At 40.0% G+C, this 21,954-nt stretch overlaps 1 long non-coding RNA gene across 1 annotated transcript; it reads right to left on the reverse strand.

Annotated features, from left to right (window-relative positions):
- Window positions 1–1,890: 1,890 nt before the first annotated feature.
- On the reverse strand, window positions 1,891–16,615 carry LOC117066523. The gene is made up of 3 exons (XR_004430377.1): window positions 16,219–16,615; window positions 4,951–4,952; window positions 1,891–1,900 (listed from the first exon to the last, which is right to left on the reverse strand). It is a non-coding gene; the product is annotated as an uncharacterized LOC117066523 (long non-coding RNA).
- Between the last annotated feature and the right edge of the window lie 5,339 nt (window positions 16,616–21,954).

Below are 21,954 nucleotides of genomic sequence, written 5' to 3' on the forward strand. Positions count from 1 at the left end.
TTTAGGTGGCATGTGGATGAAATTCTGTAATTCTAAAAATCATTTATTTTAACATGTATTAGAGAAAATATAATAGCAGACCAAATCCATGATTTCCCAGCTACTATTCTTAAGGTTGAGGATAAAGCAATAGAAAGGTAAGCATTGGGCCATTTAAAAATGATTAAATAGGCCAGGCATGTGGCTCACACCTGTAATCCCAGTACTTTGGAAGGCCGAGGCAGGCAGATCACGAGGTCAGGAGATCGAGACCATCCTGGCTAACACAGTGAAACCCCGTCTCTACTAAAAATACAGAAAAATTAGATGAGTGCGGTGGCAGGTGTCTGTAGTCCCAGCTACTTGGGAGGCTGAGGCAGGAGAATGGTGTGAACCCGGGAGGTGGAGCTTGCAGTGAGCGGAGATCGCACCACTGCACTCTAGCCTGGGTGACAGAGTGAAACTCTGTCTCAAAATAAATAAATAAATAAATAAATAAAAGATCAAATACAAGATTAATAAGGTGTTACATGCTTGCCCATATTTTCCAGTTTTTTACAGGTCCGTGGGGTCATGTTACTGTGAGGCAGGAGCATTCTGGAGCTTGCATGCAACTTTCCTATTGTCTCTGACCTTGCCACGTGACTAATAAGGCTGAATGTTCCAGATGATGCAGGTATTAGATGGTGGAGCCTCCATCAGTCTAGGTACCTGAATGACTGTGTAGAGCAAAACCCCCATCAACCCATCAATCCCTGACAGATGTGTAATATGAATGAGGTTGTGTTAATTCACTGTTTTGGGATTGTTAGTGAACTAACATGGTGGTATGAGAAGAACCATTAAACTGGTCACAGCAGTGTTTAAGATGACAGTTTTCTTTATTGCTCCGAGTAGCATGACTTCAAGTCTTTGTCATTGTCTTAACAACTCTTCTGTAAGCATGTTCTAATTTGTCAATGGCTTTCTTAAAACACGATGTTCAGGTAGGGCACGGTAGCTCGTGCCTGTAATCCCAGCACTTTGGGAGGCTGAGGCAGGCAGATCACCTGAGGTCAGGAGTTCAAGACCAGCCTGACCAACATGGTGAAACCCCGTCTCTACTAAAAAAGAAAAAATTAGCCAGGCGTGGTGGCGGGGGGGCCTCCCAGCTACTCAAGAGGCTGAGGCAGAGAATTGCTTGAACCTGGGAGTTGGAGGTTGCAGTGAGCTGAGATGGTGCCACTGCAGTTCAGTCTGGGCGACAGACCGAGACACTGTCTAAAAAAAAAAAAGCCACTAGATACCGAATAATAACTACATTTTCCTAGATACCGAGTAATAACTACGTTTTCTCTGAAAATTCATTCAAGTTTCATTCCAAGTACCGCTGTCATCTTTTCAATATACCGATGTGCTCCTTTCCAAGAACGAGCTTTTGCTCAAGCAGAAGGTGGACGTGCTTGGCTCAGGTGGAGAAAATGATGAAAAGGATCCCTGAGTGAACATCACTGACCATGAACATAAGGTCCTTCTCAAGATTTGCTTCCTTCTCAGATGAAGCATGTTGTGAGAAACAACTTACATGATGATTTTCCCAGCTGGTGGCAGTTTGGAAAGGAAAACGTTGTTCTGTATTTCTTTCTGAACCAAAAAAAATTTCAAGAGGCTCACTGTATTATTATAACAAATTTTAGCATTTTTATTATGAATGTTTGCTGTGGAAATATTTGAAAATATAAATGGAAAAATAGAAGATGGTTTAAATAAACTAGGATAGTCACTATTCAGAGGTATGGATATTTTGGTGTAGATCTTTCCACATGGAAACTTTTAAAATTACTAAAATGTATTATAGTTTCTCTTTGGCATTATACCATAATATCATATGATATTTTTCTCTTAATACATGTGAATAGTCCTCATAACATTACAGAGTTTTCTAAGATACAATTTTAATAATGGTTTAGGGTGCTGTCATATACCTTATTTTAAAATATCTTAATATTGAACACAAGTAATTATTAAATTTTTTACTATTATGAAGATAGGTCTGATGAATTTTATTATGGTGAATTTTTCACATCAACCCATGCATATTTCCTTACTATAAGTTTGTAGTAGCAGAATTATTGGGTAAATTTCTAAGCTGTATGTGTACATTTTGAAAGCTTTTGGTGCCTATTCTCAAATTATTCTCTGGAAGCTTTGTATCAATTTATATTTCTATCACCAGTGTAAGAGATTTTTCATTTAACAAAGGGCATTATTATAAAAACATTTTCTTACAAGAAAATGACATCTCATATTTCTTATATTTGAATTGTTACTTTATCTTTTTTCTAGTAGAATATTTGTCTTTTTAAACTTTTTAAAGTCTATTATATATTTATTACATTATTTCATTTTTATTCTATGTGTTAAGAAAATATTAACATTGTCATTTTACAGGTGTAAATATTTTCTCAGGGTTTTGTCATTTGAATATTAATTTTGCTTACTGTACTTTGGAGGTTGAGCTAATTAGTTTTTTCATTGTAGTAAAATACATTTACATTTTTAATCGTTGCCTTTCATGTCATGTTTAGCTTCCAGCTTTAATTCTCTTTCTCTCCAAAGTCTGACTAAAAGATTATATAAAAGGGGGATTTCTATCAGTGCTGATAACTGGAAAAGTATTGACTTTATATGTTAGAATTTTAAAATTATGTGATAGAAGTATAAATGAATTTCTATAAGATAGTCTACAAGCAGCTGGTCACGGTGGCTCATGCATATAATCCCAGCACATTGGGAGGCCGAGGCAGGTGGATCATCTGAGGTTGGGAGTTTGAGACCAGCCTGGCCAACATGGAGAAGCCCCATCTCTACTAAAAATACAAAATTAGCAGGATGTGTTGGCACATGCCTGTAATCCCAGCTACTCGGGAGGCTGAGGCAGGAGAATTGCTTGAACCTGGGAGGCACCATTGCGCTCCAGCCTGGGCAATAAGAGCGAGACTCCATCTCAAAATTTAAAAAAAAAAAAAAAAAATATGCTACATCCAAGACCAAACTGAAGGAAGAGCTGACCAGCCAATGAATTCTACACAAATAATTGTAAGAAAACACAACACATTTAGGTTCAGTTATAAGTTTTAAAAATTTTCTTTTTTGTGTCTTCTACTTTTCAAATTTTCTATGTAATATGTGTTTATATGGTGGTACCAAAAGATCTGAAAATACAGGTGAACTTCAGGGTGTGCACACTGTGGTTATTTAATGTATCTGTGTGAGCAGTGGATATATCTTTCTACAGCAGAAGATATTGAGTGTGAGCAACTCTATGTCTATGGCTTTACTCGGGACACAACAGTGATTCTTAACCAAGGATGATTCTGTTTCCTGTTCCCCACCCTGCAGGGACATTTGGCAATGTCTGGAGACATTTCTGATGGTCACAGCTAGGGAGGGTGCTCCTACTATCTAGTGGATGAGGGCCAGGGATGCTGCTAAACATCTTGCAAGGCACAGGGCAGCTCCCACAGCAAAGGATTCTCTTGTCTGAAATATTAACAGTGCCAAGATTGAGAAACACTGGTGCACAGACTTTGAGATGAATGATTTTCAAATTGCCTGAGATGTGGGCGACCCAGGAAGTACACAAGGTAATCTATTGAGGTGAAAGAAAAAAATGTTACTTTTCCATTTGTATTAACTTTTATCCCAAAATGTTGTATTAATTTTTATTCATACTTAAAGTGTAGGTTGATGCATTTCTCTTTACACGGGCTGAGTGCCCCTCCAGTCACATGTCACGCTTAGCCTGAAGTGTCCTGAGGGATGAGAGAGAAAATCACTGCATGGATGGGGACACAATGGCACCCATTTGTTTGCCTGCCTCCCAGCACATTGTGACATCCTGCAGTTTCCAAGGGCCAGGTAAAGTGCATTTATGGATGACATTATCCAATTTCAATTCAGCTACCTTTCAAAACATCACCTAACTTTAAAAGACAAATCAAGCCGGGTGCAGTGGCTCATGCCTGTAATCCCAGCACTTTGGGAGGCTGAGGTAGGTGGATCACCTGAGATCAGGAGTTTGAGACCAGCCTGGCCAAAGGCTGGTGAAACCTTTGGTGAAACCTCATCTCTACTAACGATACAAAAAATTAGCCACGCATGGTGGCGTACACCTGTAATCTCAGCTACTTGGGAGGCTGATGTAGGAGAATCACTTGAACCTGGGAGGTGGAAGCTGTAGTGAGCCGAGATCATGCCATCAAACTCCAGCCTGGGTGACAGGGCAAGACTCTGTCTCAAAAAAAAAAAAAGACAAATCAGATGGACCAAAGATAGCGTCTATAATGCAAACACAAGCAAAGGGAAGATAATGGCAGAGCTGACATCTAAGAAAGAAAAATTATATTTCAGAAGAAAAGTATAGTACACCTGTTATTACATTCTAGCCCTGACCATTGTTTTTGAGTTTTTATTAGTATCCTACAATTTGGATGAAATCTTGATACAACTCTCTACAGAAAAACTGGGTTTTAATTTTCTTCACAAGTTTTTTAGACGGCTTCCTAATGGAATAGGTTCTGGTATACAAATACTTTTTGTAATTGTAACTCATAAGTGCATTACTAATGTTATGTATCTCTCATTTTACATCTTCCAAGAAAACTAAAATCATGGAATTCCAAAGATCAGAAGGGACTCAATAAACGAAGCAGTTATGAAAATCAATAACTTGGTTGAGGTCTCACTTATGCCAGTGTAGGATGCTAACTTGGCTTTGGGGCACTCTTAAAGATTCTTCAGGACCACCTGGGAATGAATCTTCCCTGTAAAGAGGGACACCTTGACGCTCATATTTTTGTTGCCAGTGCTTTCAAAAAGAAAGACTTTTTATCAAAAGGGGAAAATGAGAAAGAAGAAAAATCAATATTTTTATCTGAGGAATGTGAGCCCCTTTGGGTCAGATAGGCATTGGAATGAAATAGCAGTCACGCCTCATTCCCTCTTGACCTAAATAATGATCTCTTGAATGCACCTACTATGTGGGCTCCAAACTAACTGATACCAAATAGCCATAAAACACATATACTGGACACTATAACTCATACCCTACAGTTCAACAAGGTACAGCCAATTACTAACCAATGTTATCCGTAAACAAACAAGGATTCCTGTTAAACAACTTTGTATTGGCCCATTCCTTGTTCCCTTTGTCTTTAAAAACCTGCCTGTAACACAGGTTGATGAAGCACTCCCCAAGGCAATTTGGAATTATGTCCCTAGCAGCTCACTTTATCCCTAGTCCTCACTTTGGCTCAAGTAAACTCTTTAAATAATACTTTTTGCTTTAGTCTCTTTCTTGTAGGGGGACACATGCATCTCCGAGCAAGCTCTTTGAGACGTATACTATGAGAGGAATTGACAATATAATTTAATCTATACTGGAGAAGGGGATGGGGACTCCGCATGGGACAGCCAGCAAAGAGTAGCTATCTCCTCTCCCAGGCCCCATTCCATAGGGGTGGGGGAGATGTAATCTGAGTAAACCCAAGGGGCCATACTTAATTTGGATAAGACCAAGGAGAAATGTATGCCCAGGATGTTGTCAAAAACAATACAGCAATCAGCTGGCTATCACTGGCAGCTAACAGCTCAAGGTTAACACCAATGGCAGCCAAAAAGCCAGAAGTTGAATGGGGAGTGCAAGGTAAGAGATGGTCAAAGACGACCCTGCTAAATTCACAGCCTTGTCTAGTGGTCTGGGGAAGACCATGACCATACCCAAGGCTATGCCATCTTAGTAGCAATGAGAAAGAGAACTTCTGAGCTACTAACCCTGAAAATGACTTCACAACATTATGGCAGTAGGAGAAATCTGACATGACTGATTCCATCTTGCTTCTGACCTTCAAGCTGCCCTTGGTCATTTGTGGGCATAAGCCAAGCTAACTTTGACAGGAATTTAGTTTATAGTTTAACCTTAAAGCAAAGATGATAATAGCCCTCCCCAAAACTAAACTGTCTTTGTAAAACTAATAAAAGTCTACAAGGCTAGGGTTACGAGAGGGGCCTGAATTCTGCTAAGATGAGGGCATTAACAATAACCAGCCATTGTTCTGGCAGTCACAAGATTTGTAAACTCCCCAGTAACTATTGTAGATAACATCACTATTGTAGAACCTAAGACTGGCCTTTTGAGGTGTCTTTTCAGACTTTTGAATTATTACAACCAGCTAGTTCCACCCAGAATGATGACTCCTGACTCAAAAAGTCCTGTGGTTCCCACACGGAGGTGGACTTAGTGCATGGGGACTGTTTTCCACACCTCCTATGGTTTTATCCCAAACCAAATCCTATGGTTTTATCCCAAAACAATCAGCATTCTCCATTATGTAGCCCCTTACCTACCAAACTATGATTGAAAAATCCTAATCCATGAGTCTTTCAGAAGACTGATTTGACTGATAACTCCATCTCTGGAGTGGCCAGCCTTGAGTGAATTAAACTCCTTTACTGAAATACCTCAATGAGGTATTTACTTTACCACAATACCTGCAGTACCTCAGTGCAATACTTCATTGGTCTCAGTGAACCGGCTTTGCCTGTGCAACAGGTTGGAAGAACTCATCAGGCAATTACAATCCCTAGCTACATGCAAAGCAAACTTATAAATTCTCTGAACCGTGGACGTAGTCTCCAAGCTACATACTGATCCAACAGCAAAAGATGAAAATCTGATTATCCTGGAAGTGTCTTAGTCAGCTCTGGCTGCCATTAAGAAAATGTCATAGACTGGGTGGCTTAAACAACAAAAAATAATTTTTTCGCTGTTCTGGAGGCTAAGAGTAATGATCAGAGCACCAGCAAAGTTGGGTTCTGGTGAGGGCTCTCTTCCTGGCTTGCAGATGGCCACCTTCTCACTCTGTTCTCACATGATCTTTTTTCAGCGTGTGTAGATGGAAAGAGGTGGGGGGGAGAGTTGGCTCCATGTGCACACACTGATGGGATAAGGCACTAATCCTATTATGAGGGTCCCATCCTTAGGATTTCATCTAACCCTGGTTATCTACCAAAGGCCCCATCTCCAAATATCATCACACTGGGAATTAGGACTTCAATGTATGAATTTGGAGGGAGACACACAAACATTCAGTCCATAAAAAGGGCCTCAAATACCACCTCTGACCAAACAGTGGTTGAACACTAAGCAATGCTGACCCAGCAGCCAGTCCTAGGAAGCCCCACTAATCTATAGACAGAGAAAATGGACTGCTGGTAGCTTGGGCTGGCAGGGTGGAGGGAATGAGGAGTGGCTATGAGTCAGGAAGTTTCTTCATGGAGTGATGAAAATCCTAAATGTTCAAAAGTTGGATTATGCTGATAGTTGCACAACTTGGTAAATATACTAAATACTCTAAAAACCATTGGATTATATACATTACATGGGTTGATTACTCAAAAAGTTGATTTTTAGAAAATCATAAGGGATAATTATAGCCCCAGAGTCCTTCCTGAATAACAATTCAATTAGTCATTAATAATATCACTGGAGAGTAAGTAAGCTTTCTGAATTTTAACCAAGGCTTAGTATGAATTGCTATAAGCTTTAATATGAACTTTAGTAATTGAATTTGGCAATGAAAAAGTTTAATGTTTTGAAAAGTAAAATATTGAAATTAAAATTATGGAGGCCTGCACTGAAATATAGGAACCTGAGTTTAAAGTTTAGGGGAGTCAAATCACAATATTGTAGAAATGTAGCTTAAAGCCCCTAATGAGAGAATCATAGAATTATGAACACAAAATTCATCAGACATATGAAAGAGAAACTGGCAGTGGCTGGAAATCATCTGCTGAAAGCAGAAAATAAATAATTTTACTAATTTACCTTGACAATTAAAACAACAAAACTAATCTCAAAACATTATGATGGAATTTAAACTACAAGAGAGAAGAGATTGACTTTGCTCACCCATCTCTAATTTCATGGATGAGGCTCCTATAATAAAAGACAGATTAACAGGAGACCACTATACAAACTTATTTAATATGGGTTTTACATGACAAGGGAGTCTTCGTGAGAAAATGAAGACCCTAGTAAATGAGGAAAGCTGTTTATATCTTGGTTTGATGAAGAGTGGACAGTTGTGGGGAAGTATAATTGGACAAAGGAAGTATGACCTAATGATACTAAACTGGGGTGAACTTAACAAAGTCAATCTGTCCAAATTCTTCTTGGCATCTCTTTGCCTTTAGCACCTTTCCTCTGCGGTAGAGAGGGCGGCTCTCAAGTGAAGATTTTATGACCTATTTCAGGGGAAGATCAGAAAATTATTTCTAGGTTTTATGACCTGCTTCAAGGGAAAAGGTGGGAGAAGGTAAGAGTGATCTTCCAAATTTCTCCTATTTTCTCAATTGCCAAAGTGCCATATTTTGGGGTAGGTAGCATGTCCTGAACACCATCAAAAGGTAGTATACGCCGGGCGCGGTGGCTCAAGCCTGTAATCCCAGCACTTTGGGAGGCCGAGACGGGCGGATCACGAGGTCAGGAGATCGAGACCATCCTGGTCTACACGGTGAAACCCCGTCTCTACTAAAAAACACAAAAAATCTAGCCGGGCGAGGTGGCGGGCGCCTGTAGTCCCAGCTGCTCCGGAGGCTGAGGCAGGAGAATGGCGGGAATCCGGGAGGCGGAGCTTGCAGTGAGCTGAGATCCGGCCACTACACTCCAGCCCCGGCGACAGAGCGAGACTCCGTCTCAAAAAAAAAAAAAAGGTAGTATACAACACTGAAGTAATCAAGGCCCTGTGTGGTATTGACATAAGGATAGACCTAGAGATTAATGGAATATAATTGAGAGTCCAGAAATTATATATAGATAAATATATGGCCAATATATAAATATACATGGACAATAAGCATGTGAGCAGATGCTTAACATTGCTATTCATTAGGGAAATGCATATCAAAACCAGGAATTGCAACTTTTACATCTTACTGATGGGAATATAAAATGGTGTAGCCCCTTTGGAAAAAGTTTGGTAATTCCTCAGCAAATTAACTATAGAGTTACCATATGACATTACAATTCCAACCCTGGGTATACACCCAAAAGAACTGAAAGCACATGTCCACACAAAAACCTATACTGTAAATTTGTTCAGAAGCATTACTCATAATAGCCAACATGTGGAGATAACCCAACTTCCCATCAACTGACCAATGGAGAAACAAAATGTGGCATATCCATATGGTGGAATATTATTCAGTCATAAAAGGAAGAAAGTACTGATATACGTTACAGCATGGATGAACCTGTAAACCAAAAATAAAAATCTGAGCCCCCCAGCCATCTTAATGGATTCCTCCTCTTGGCCAAAGGCATTCTAAAGGTTGCCTAAAAAGCTAGTTTAGGCCATGATGGGAAGGGGGAGTCAGACATGCCTCATTACCATTAACATCAACAGAGATCTTAAGACTGATAGAACAGGCTGGGTATGGTGGCTCACATCTGTAATCCCAACACTTTGGGAGGCCGAGGCGAGTGGTTCACCTGAGGTCAGAAGTTCAAGATCAGTCTGGTCAACACGGTGAAACCCCGCCTCTACTAAAAATACAAAAATTAGCCAGGAAGGTGGCAAATGCCTGTAATCTCAGTTACTTGGGAGGCTAAGGCAGGAAAATTGCTGCAACCTGAGAGGCGGAGACTGCAGTGAGCCAAGATTGTGTCACTGCACTCCAGCCTGGGTGAGAGACTGAGACTCCGCACCCCAGACACACACCAAAAAAAAAAAGACTGATAGAACAGACTCTTTAAGTATGATAAGAAACACAATCTATTCTCTCTGAAGCTTGTTATCTGGAGTCTTCATCTGCGTGATAATACCCTGGTCTCCACAACCCCTTACCTTACGGAGACATTCCTTTCTATTGGTTCCAGGTCTTTAGATAGTAACTCAACCAATTGCCAATCAGAAAATCTTTGAATCTACCTACGACCTGGAAGTCCCCACTTCCAATTGTCCCACGTTTCCAGGTGGAACCAATGTACATCTTTCATGTATTAATTGATGTCTACGTCTGCCTAAAATATATAAAACCAATTACTGTGGGCACATGTCCTCAGGGCCTCCTGAGGCTCTGTCACAGGCATGACCTTAATCTCGGCAAAATAAACTTCTAAATTGATTGAGACTTCTCTCAGATACGTTTTGGTTTACAAACCTTTTTGAAGCTTTTGACATTGTTAACTGAAAGCAACCAGCTATAAAACATATTGTAGGACCCCATTTATATAATGTTTTCATATAGGTTGTATTATTACTTAGATACAGTAATAACAACACGTCAGGTGACTGCCATTGCAAAGATGGTTTGTTAGTCACCATCTTTCCCAAGAGGAGGGAGCCTGCCACACCACAGGGGACCACATGAGAAGGCACCTGGGTTGCTCAGGCAGCAGAAGGAAGGGGAAAATGTGGGCAAGGACCTTTATTATGGTTTCTATGGGAAGAAACAGGCAAGGCAAGCAGGCTTGAGTTTATCTAATGGGAAGAATTTTATCAGGCTCTGGAGTACAAGGGCTGACACTAACTGCCTGGTACATAGTCTGGGATGCTTAGCACAAGGGATACCGTGAGAGCCCCATAAAGAAGGTGGCTGGGGGCATAGGCTGTGGGTTGGTTGATCCACATTTGAAAAACAGGCGAGCTGCTTACTATCTTTAGGAACTGGGTAACTAACACCAGAAGGAGCAGTCCCTCGAGGATTAGCAAGACCCCAGATGTTAAAGCCTCAGAATACAGAAGATAAACCATGTGGTTGATACAGGCACATATGAAATATCCAGTGTAGGCAAGTCCATGGAGACAGAAGATAACTTCATGGTTATCAGGACCTGGGGGTAAAGTAAATGGAGGCTGACTGCACACGGATGTAGGGTTTCTTTTTAGGACAATGAAAATGTCCTGGAATCAGCTAGCAATTGTGGTTGCACAACTTTGTGAATATACTTTAAAAATCTGAATTGCTCGCTTCAACAGGGTGAATTTTGTGATATGTAAATTATATCTCAAACAAAAAAAAAAAGAAAAAGGTTTTGTTAGTCATGAGAAAAACTATTCTGTGAAAAAAAAAAAAATACCCTTTAAGTCAGAAGAACTGGTTTTAGCAGAATACATTTTGGACAACATTGTTTTTAAAATTTTCCTGCAGTCAAAGAAAGGAATATTGGGCAAAGTCAGTTTTTTTAGGAAGGCAGATTTTTCTTTAACCTTCATTGAAGGTATAAGGTGTCTAAACTATTGCTTTAAGCCAAAATTCTAAAAGTATATATCATGTCATAGAGTATAATGGATATGCATTCTCCCCAATTTCTGACAAAAGACTCCACATACTGAGGTAGGGCTAACCGTACCCCTGTTTCACATGGTGACTGAGTCCCCACGGTGACTGAGTCCTGACCATTCAAAGTGTCACACTACCTTAGACACAAAGATTGGCTTGAACATTCAGACCAAATTATCACTAAATTAAACCTTACTCTGGCCCAATTTGAGACTCCTACATGAAGAAAAGGAGGGTGTTTCTTTCAAGTAGAATTGAATATGAGCCTAAAACTCCTAGAATCCAACTATAGAGAGTGAGGCCAATCTGGTACTATGATGTAGAGACAGACTGGGTCACGGTGGCTTTGCTATGCACCTGGGATAAGCCAGGCCTAAAGTCCATACCTAGATTTTTCTGTTGTGAAAGATAGTCGTTTTGTTTGTCTGTTTTGTTCTTTTGCTTAAGCTAGTTTTAATTAAGTTTCCTGCCATTTGCAATCAAATAAGTCCTCAAGGACACCCAGAAAATATTTTCAGAAAAAAAAAAATTCAAATAAAGAAACAAGCTAGTGTTTACACATTGCTTTATGGGTTTTATTTTATCTGATCTTATTTATTCAGGTGTTGTTAGTTACATTTTACATATAAAATTTGGTATCTGATCAATTTTTTTTTAGACTAAGGATGGGAAGAGTAATACAAATTACTCAACAACCATGTATCTAGTCCGCAAGCAGAAAAAAAAGGACAAAAACCCAAGTCTTCTTGCTCTAGTTATGAACTGAGTCATCTCTTTGATAAGCTAAAACAATCATCTGTCTTATTTTCAAAACCATTGAACAATTTTCACCAAAGGCATACAGACCCTGGCTTTGCTTTAAATAGAAAAAATATCTTTGCACAAACACGAATGTAATAGCTCTTGGTGTCTTGAAATTGTTTCTGAATGTCAAATATTTCTCTCTGTGTAGACTGCCAGGCATTTATCTTACTATGATCATCTGCTTTTTCTCTTTTGGAAAGATATTTGAAGGGGGAAAAGAAAGAGAAATATGTATCTTTCTAGCCATAGCAGACTAGGCCTAGGTGTTTGTTAGCAGTCCTCACTGTGGGATTGACAAACCCAGCTGTTGATAGGCCACTGAGAGACAGGAGAGAGAGAATGCAATTCATCAGATCACTAGGCAAATGGGCTTGTCTTAATGTTACCATTTTCCTTATGGCCATAATAACCCCCTGCATAGCACACCTGGAATAATTTAACTACATTTGACCGATCAGTTGAGAAATTGTTTGGGAAGTATGTGCTCTCTCTTCTTCTGCCAGGAGCTGGTGGATTCAACAGTGGGCCAGCCAAAGCATGCTCTCCAAAACTTGTGATGTGCTGACCTATTACTGAAAGGGGCTCACCTTTATCCTCATACTGGCCTTTCCTATCTCTGACTGTGCCAGCCCCACTCCCAGTTCTGCACAGCAGCAGACACAAAGGTCACAAGCTGACTGCAAAGAGGTCTGTGTTGTTTTTGTTTTCCATGGAATTAATTGCCATCATTTCAAATGTATGAGTTCACATGAAAAAGATTTTTTCTGACTTCTCTTGGAATAGCAGAATATTTAATCCTACAGGGCTTCCATTTTCACATGACAATAGTTAGTTGCAGTTGGGTGGGAAACCTCCCATTTAGGAAGGAGGCATTGCCTTTAGTTTACCGCGGCCTCCAGTACACCTGACACTCTCATTTCATTCGTTTAGGTAACCTGCTTGGACTCTGGAGCTATTTGAGTTTGCAACCTTTGCATGAGGAAGTGAAAAAGAACTGGAAAAATTTCTCTTAGACCTAAGATTACTGATCAGGCTCATATTGTGACCAACCATTTGCCTTTGTTAGGTTTTGGAACTACTAACTGCTCATCCAGATAAGATTGTTTTAACTTCAATTTCTCTATATATATTTTTGTAATTCAATTTTTCTTTTTGACTCAGTGAGAAATACTCAACTTCCAGTTTAAGAAGCTCACATCAGAAAAGGATGTTTGAAGTACTAATCAGTCATAAAGTGATTCTTTATCTCAGACTCGCAAATGGAGAATGTTTCTTGCTGTCTCCAGCCATGTGTTAATGGTTTCTCTGAGGTCACCTGTACAGATAGATCTTTTGAATTTCACTTGGAACACATGTGGTTTTAAGCTAGATGTTAATTGGAAACATTTATAGTGTCAAACATTTGATTAATGCTCTGGGTTTTAATTGAAAGGAGTAAGCATTTCTTAAATCAACTCAGCACAGTAATATGATTTTTTAAAAAGATTCCTAGACTAGGTTAAAATTTATTTGAAAACTGAATAATATTTCAAAAGCAATCCTCATCATGTAATGATGGTTTGCCATCATTCATTTTAAGCAAATATTTTGGGGACAATTACTTGCCAATTGGTAATTAGAAAAAAAAAAAAAGTTGCCAATAAATGCAATACTGCTTTTGGTTGATGGCCAGTAATAGTTCAGAAACATGTTGATTGTAATTTCACTCTACTGTAGAGTTTTTGGTATAAGACAAAACTTCTTACATGTTTAACCCTTTAAATAACATAGTATAAGAAGGAAAAACCCCTTGTCTCTAGAATAAGAGTTGCTATCTGTGGCTGGGACCCTCTAAACTAAAAGAACTAGGACATAGTGTAGGGATCAAGCATAAGGTAATATTCAAGAAGTCCAAAGTGGAACCCAGTTTTTTTTTAATGTGCAAGAAGTCCAAAGTGGGACACAGTTACATTCAGAAGAAGGAACATTTTGACTGCAATTTTTGCTCATAAAGCGCACAAATTAGGTCTCCAGATGGTGCCCTGTAGACATAATTAAGCATTGCAATAAATCACATGGCAATGACATGGCAATTATTCTTGGGCCCCCACCCCTCCCTTGTCAGGTGCTTGGGGAGGTGCACCCAGACATTCTTTCAGGTGTTCTGAAACAATGATGTACCGTCTATTAGGGGCCCAAAGGGGGATGCTGCCATTAACTTTTTACTGTCAGCCGGGACAGATAATAGGTGCAAGATGTACTCTGGTGCTAAGATATTACTTCTCACTGTTGTAGTACACTTAGTATTGTAAAAGAGAAAACAAATAGTGGGGAGAAAAGTGTTGCAAGGCCATGTCTACATGATTGTTCTGGTTTGAAATATAAAATAGTTTAATATGCCAATTAGTTCTTTGACTTCCACACCACCAAACAGCTTGCTTTACATTTGTTTCCCACCAAATTAACTACCAAATCGGGTTTTTTGGAAACATGTATTCTTTATCCCTTTGTTTCTTCAACATGTGCGTATTTCGGTGTTCCTCAAACTTTAGTAATGTGTAAGTGTCTTTAAAGCCCCAAGGATATATATCCTCAGATCCACCCCCCCCACAACCAGGATACATGGACATTTGCTGGAGAAACACTGCCTTAAGAACTGAAAATCTGATCCTTAGGAAAATGTCCTATAATGCAAAATATTCAATGTAAAATAAAAGTAAATTATATTTTTATACTGGGCAAAATACTTCCATAGAATTAAAAAACATAAAATTTTGAAATTCTCTTTAGTTTGAGAAATTAATAATATATGTATATTTTTTAATTTTTATTATTATTTTTTCTTTTTTGGTATAGATGGGATCTTGCTATGTTGCCCCAGCTGGTCTTAGACTTGTGGCCTGAAGTGATTCTCCCACCTCAGCCTCCTTAAGTGCTAGGACTACAGGCATGAGCCACCATGCCCAGCCTGATGTATTTTAAACACCTACCGTATATCAGGCACCGTAACAGGCCTTGGGCCTACAAAGCTCATTAGGGATTTCCCTCTCTGTCAAAAAGAGACAGAGTGGAGAGCAACAGATCATCTGTGTTCTCATGCAGCCTATGTATGATTCTGAATTTCTGGGTGACCTGAGTGAAATTTTGTCACTTCCCACTCTGTTGCAGGCTATTGAAACAGAACTGAAAGAACCTCCAAACATTGAAAAGGCTATGTTTTAGTTATAGGAAATAAGGATATTCTCTTTTCAGTGTTCACTAGGTCCTTGCATTTATTTCCCATGGCTGCTGTTCCAAATTACCACAAACTTGGTGACTTAAAACAACACACACTTATCTTATAGTTCAGGAGGTCGGAAGCTTGAAATCAGTTTCACTGAGCCAAAGTCAAGGTGTCAGCTGGGCTGGTTCCTTCCAGAGGTTGCCCACATTCCTTGGCTCATGACCCCTACCTCACATCACTCAACTCCTGACTCCATCGTTTTACCTCTTACCTCCCTCTGATCTCCCTCATTTCTTTTATAAGAACCCCTGTAATTCATCAGGTCCACTAGGATAATGCAAGATAATCTTCTTATTTCAAGATCCTTGAGTTAATCACATCTGCAAACTCCCTTTTGCCACATAAGGTGACATTCGCAGCTTCAGGGGATTAGGATGCAAACACCTCTGGGGCCATTATTCAACCCACTACTGTCCCTTAGGTCCCAAATCTCGTTCTGCAGTCCTGACCCCATGCCTTCAACCATATATCTCAACTTAACTTTGACATTACTTCATTGTGAACAAGTTTCAGCATGAGTCAATTCCTTCTCCCTGTAAAATCTGTTCCACAACGTTAATTTTCTTTGTCTTGTAACAGCACTGTCATTGTACCTTTTATACAATTTTAAAACCTGAGTGTTGTTTCAACAATCTGTATCCTTTCTTTATCCCCCATATGCTCTCTGCCTCGTAAGAACCAACATTCTGCCTTTGCAATGCCTTCTAATCGAACCCTTTGTGCATCTCAGCTGCTACTAAACTCTGCCTCACAACAGTCATGTGTCCTGTTGAGAACTGCATAAGATTCCTAGCTAAATGTCTATACTTTTCAACCAGATTTTTTTTTTTTTTGAGATGGAGTCTCACTCTGTTGCCCAGGCTGAAGTGCAGCAGTCCAATCTCTGCTCACTGCAACCTCCACCTCCCAGGTTCAAGTGATTCTCCTGCCTCAGCCTCCCAAGTATCTGGGACTACACGTGACTGCCACCACACGAGGCTCATTTTTGTATTTTTAGTAGAGACGGGGTTTCACCATGTTGGGCAGGCTGGTCTCAAACTCCTAATCTCAGGTGATCCTCCTGCCTGGGCCTCCCAAAGTGCTGAGATTACAGGCATGAGCCACCATGCCCACCAGTTTGCTCTTGATACAACTCAAGAGAGTGCCTGGAATAGAAAAAAATGATAAGGTCAAAAATTTTTTGACATGAAAATTGGTGGCATCTGTATGCAACAAAGCCTAAATCACATCTTTCTAACTGCTTAATTACTGGATCCACATTTTTTTCTTCAAAAATGCATTTTGTATATCAAGCAGAAGCTATAATAGACACTGTTCTCAACTTTAGAGCTTCTCTACACTGGCCAATTGCTACTGTCCACTGTGACTGGGACCCCGCCTTCTCCTGTGCTAACATCCAGTGTGTGGCTCACATGAGGGTGGGGTCTTCACACCTTCCTCACCTTTCATTCACTGACAAACACAGAGCACTCAGTTTTACCCCCAAACTCCTTTTAGCAGGTAGTTTTATCTCCATAACTGAAAGCATAGTCTAAAATAAATCTTCTCTATTGAGCTTTGCTATTTATTTATTTATTATTTATTTAATGGAGTCTCGCCCTGTCACCAGGCTGGAGTCCATTGGTGTGATCTCAGCTCACTACAATCTCCACCTCCCTGGATTCAAGCCATTCTCCTGCCTCAGTCTTCCGAGTAGCTGGGACTACAGGTGCCCACCACCATGCCCGGCTAATTTTTTGTGTTTTAGTAGTGACGGGGTTTCACCCTGTTGGTTAGGATGGTCTCCATCTCCTGACCTTGTGATCCGCCTGCCTCTGCCTCCCAGAGTATTGGGATTACAGGCATGAGCCACCGCACCTGGTTGCTTTGTTCTTAATTGATCTAAGATGCTACCTGCTTGAAACCCCTTATGACCCAATCCCATAGAACCATCAGAATTAGATACGCAAAAGTCAAAGCATGTGATTTCTTAGTTGAATGATATGTCTCTTTTCCTAAGGTCAGAAATTCTTTGAGGACAGGGATTATGATAACACATGGCAGATACTATTAAATACAAAATAAAGCTAAACAGAAGCATTTGCATTCATTCAAAGTTAAAACCTACATTTTGTAAGGAAGCTGATCTCAAAACTTGACTAAATTTTTACCAGCCATAAGCAAACCACTTCTTTGTAGGTAATGAACACTAAAACATCCATTCACGGAGATAATGGTTTTTCTGGGGTTTGTTAAAACTTAGCTTAGTTTTGATCTCCTAATCCAGCTGTAGTTTCACAGAAATAGTGTAAATCTTTGACCACAAATTTTATGTCTCTCGGTTTTAATTCAGAATCTCAGCTGTCATATCACAGGAATCGTGTATAGTGCGAATAAGGAATTTCTACCCCATGCTTACGTACAGAAAGAAAACTAGGCATCGACTTAAACATTTACTACCTAAAGATATGCTTTGAATTCTTACTTAGTCCTCAGGAACTCCTCAGAAATTTGTACTTGATTTGAATTCCCATTGAACCACCTGTAAATGTTAACTTTGAAAATGCACCTTCAAAGACATCTTATGATAGATTTCTGCTCTAAGACTCCGTAAACTACCGTGCATTTGTGTGTCAGGAAGAGGCAGCACATCTAACTTCATGCTTCATCAGTTTGGGGCATTAGGTCTTTCTAGTTGACTGAAGTGTTACAGCAATAGGATTTACAGAGGCTTAGAGTTATTTTTCCTTCCAAAGTCTCTTTTATTAACCTCCTTGATATCTTCTTACAGTTTTATTAAACTTCCATTGAGATGAAATGTAAAAAGTTCTTTATACTGAAAAATAAGAATAATATTTTTAATAACTGTACCCAGTGTGTTCCCTTTCCTTTGTCAGAAGCTTGTGTCTCTTCCTGTGTCATATCATTCCACTGAGGCAGGAAGCTAATCCATGAGGTGTAGAGTCCCTAGAAAGAAGAAAGTATGTGGTAGAGGAAGTCCAATTTGACAGCAAGTGGGAGACTGGCTGCTTCCAGCCTAGAAAAGCATGGGGAAGAAGAAGAGTGACTGAGGTAGAAGAAGAAGATCAGATATAAATCCTCTCCTCCACATGTGTGGGCCGATTCACAAAAAAAGGAGGTTGTGGAGATCATCAATGGTGCAGCATTGATGGATGGAGAGAATTAGACAAACAAGCTTGAGCTAACACTGTTGAATGTGGCTCATGTCCTAAATATGGTGTGCAAGAGAGCCAGAAATTTGTATACCACAAATGATGAAATGTTAAGGTGCCAAAAGGATCAGGGGATTCACATCCACTTGGATTTAAAATGGACACACAGACTGTTGAGAATTAGTTACCAGAGGTAAAAGAACCAAGATCATAGACTACAGCTCTGGGTACCTACAAAGTGCCCTCAGTGGGGTCAGACTCCACCCCCAGCCCAGCCCAGCCAGCTGTGAGGTCAGCACATGGCTCTGAGGTCCCTCCCATTGCCATGAGGTCACCTAAGGGCCCTCATATGAATGGACAGGCATGGGTGATTTGGGTCAATGATACTCTCATAGATTGAACATTTTGCCAAAAGGTCTAATAAGTATAAAAGGACTGTTTAAAACCCCAAACACTGAAATATTAATTGGAAAGTTTAGATAGCACTCCCTGCCGCTAGTCAACATACAGCAGGATAAGGGTGTATAAGAAAGGTTATATCAATTACAGAAAACAAAAAAGCTAGGCTATTTTTTCATACATTGGAGTAGTAGAGTTTTTAATTTTTCTACCTCTCTACCTACATGTAAACTTCTCTTTATGGAGTTATCCATACCCAACATCAAAATGGCGTACATTACATATACATATTTGGTAGATATTTGCTAAATGACTCAGTGAACTCCATCACTGATTCAGTGGTATGGAGTTATAGAAGGCAATAAAAACCAACACCTCATACCCCTCCCTTTTTTTCTCATCAGAAGCGGAAGCATTTTAATGAGGGATTAGGTAGTTGGACATGATACTGGTAACTTTCTCTATGGAATGTCACAAATACTTTGTCCTTATTATTTGTGATTGCCCCTGTAATTTGTTTGGGCCCCTATAACAAAATACCATAGACTGGGTAACTTATAAAAACAAGAAATTTATCTCTCACAGTTCTGGAGTCTGGAAGTCCAAGACAGAGGTACTGGCAGATTCAGTGTCTAGTGAGAGCCTGTTTCCTGGTTCATGAAGAGCTCTCTTCTCATTGTACCTTCTCATGGTGGACGGGGAAAGGAGTTCTCCGGGGTCTCTCTTATAGGGGCACTAATTCCATTCATAAGGGCTCCGCCCTCGTGGTCTAATCACCTCCCAAAATCTCTACCTTCAAAACACCACCATCTTGGTGATTAGGTTTTAATACATAAATTAGGGGTGGGGAAGGTGAAAACATTCAGTTGATAGCAGCTGCCTTCAAGTTCTCAGATTCAATGAAGTATGCAAGATGGACACCTATAACTCCAAAGTCAAATATGAAGGGTAAATGTGATTTACAGTAACTGTTTTACTAGGGACAGTCTCACCTGAGGACAAAAAGGTGCACATACCAGAGCGATGGGAAGAGATCTTACAGGGCATCGTAAATACCTAAGGGAGTTGCTGGGGATGACTTCCTTGTCAAGTAGGCATGCAGGAGCTGCTGCTCATAAGTGTAGAGTTCAAAGAAATGAGTCAAAACAGCATATAGAATTCTCCAGTTCAAGAAATGTGAGCTCATTCACAGGATTCAGTAAAAAGGCACTGTCTTCACTCTCTCCTCCCAACCACAACTGAAGGGGAAGAAGGAGGGCAGAAAACAGGGAGGGAAGGAGGCGCTGTGTCAGAGACGACCACCCAGACCATCCCTTCTGCTCCCGAAGCCACCATAACCACAGACCTAGCCCACCCAGGCAGAAGGGAAAGACAGAGGTTATTAGGAATTAGATGGAAGATTTTAAATAAACAGGACTGACTCTTAAGAACCCAAATGAGACACTTCAAAAAACCAAGAGACTGAAAAGTCAGAGAATTAAGCTGAGATGTCATTAAACATCCTCGCTGCCCAGAATAGAGAATGTGGTTGACAAGATAATTAGAAAAAATAAAACCGTTTCAAGTTTGTCCTACAAAGAGTTTAGATTCCTCATTAAACTGGTTATATGAGGCTCGTGACTTCTACATCTTATGGTTACTTTCAAAATTAAATGAGGTTAAAGTCATGAGACTAATGCCTAGGAGGCACTTAATAAATGCTACTAACATTCCTCCTCTCTTCTTCTAAATGGTTCCTGGTATCTTTTAACCTTTATTTACCTCCATGAAATAACATTATTTACTTATAAATTTATAGATATAAAGTCATTTATAGAAGGGTTTTAATATTAAATTAAACTGCATGTACAAGTAACTGTATATATCTGTGCATATATGCACATATGTGTGTGTGTATGCATTAGCTTTTATGTGTGCGTTTGTGTGTTTAAATGAAATGACACCCCATTGCCACCTTCATCTGTTTTCTAGAGACAAGACTAGACCTCTCTACCTTGATTCAGAAATAGCACTGGCCTACAGTTGTCTTAGAAAAGGTCAAGGGAGATGGGACATCGTAGGCCGGAAAAAAAAAAAAAGAAGAAGAAGAAGAAGTGTGAGAGTCAAAGCATAAAATGGGTAATGAATACAGTCTTTTGAGAAATTGGTAAGATACCCAGTCAGGCAAAAGCAGAAGATTCCCACTGGAGTTAATAATAGGAGGCAAAGTTGGATGAATATGGAGGATCAAGATGGGAAGATTAAGGTGAGATAATTAAGACTTGATTCTGTGGGCTACTGGTTTTCTTCCTTCCTTCCTTTCCTCCCTCCTTCCTTCCTTCTACCTTCCTTTCCTCCCTCCTTCCCTTCCTTCTATCCTTCCTTCCTTCTCTCCTTTCTTTTCTTCTTTCTTTCCTCTCCCTATTTCTTTTCTGTAAGTACCAACAGGTAAATTTCCTACAAGTGAGCTCTCACTGAGAAGTTAAACATGTAGAGCAGATAAAGGCAAAACTATTCTGGTTGAAGGAGGGAAGAGGGGCCCAGAGATTGCTCTACTCAGAACCCCCAGGGTGCCTCCTGCAGAACACCTAAAATCCCTGTAGAGAAAACACACTTACAACAAAAAAGCACCACGGCAGCCAGTGCAAAATTCTTGCTGTTTTTTTTGTTGTTGTTGTTGTTTTGTTTTTTTTAATAATGTGGTGATGAAATAATCAACTGAGTGGAAAAGTGAAACGTGATGGGGAGGGCCAGTGATCGCACTTGTGGTGGTGACCGTGCACAGTGTGCACATGACTAAGCTAGAGCTGTGGTCCCAGATCTCTCTTCCCTGCAGGGTTATGGGTTGGAGTTGGCCACAAGAGATTCTTGTGTGGGATTTGAAAGGCAGAAATGAACACAGTCATCATGTTCATGATCAGCTGTTTTCGGTGCCTGTTGCAGCTCATACATGCTGCCATGAGCCCATGGTAATTCCAGCTCCTGCCACATCTCCTTCAGTTTCTCAGATGATGACTGGGCTAGTTGTATATTTAGCTCATGAGAAGGTGCTCC

Source organism: Trachypithecus francoisi, unplaced genomic scaffold, assembly GCF_009764315.1.
Source record: "Trachypithecus francoisi isolate TF-2019V2 unplaced genomic scaffold, Tfra_2.0 Lachesis_group20, whole genome shotgun sequence".
Taxonomy (NCBI): domain Eukaryota; kingdom Metazoa; phylum Chordata; class Mammalia; order Primates; family Cercopithecidae; genus Trachypithecus; species Trachypithecus francoisi.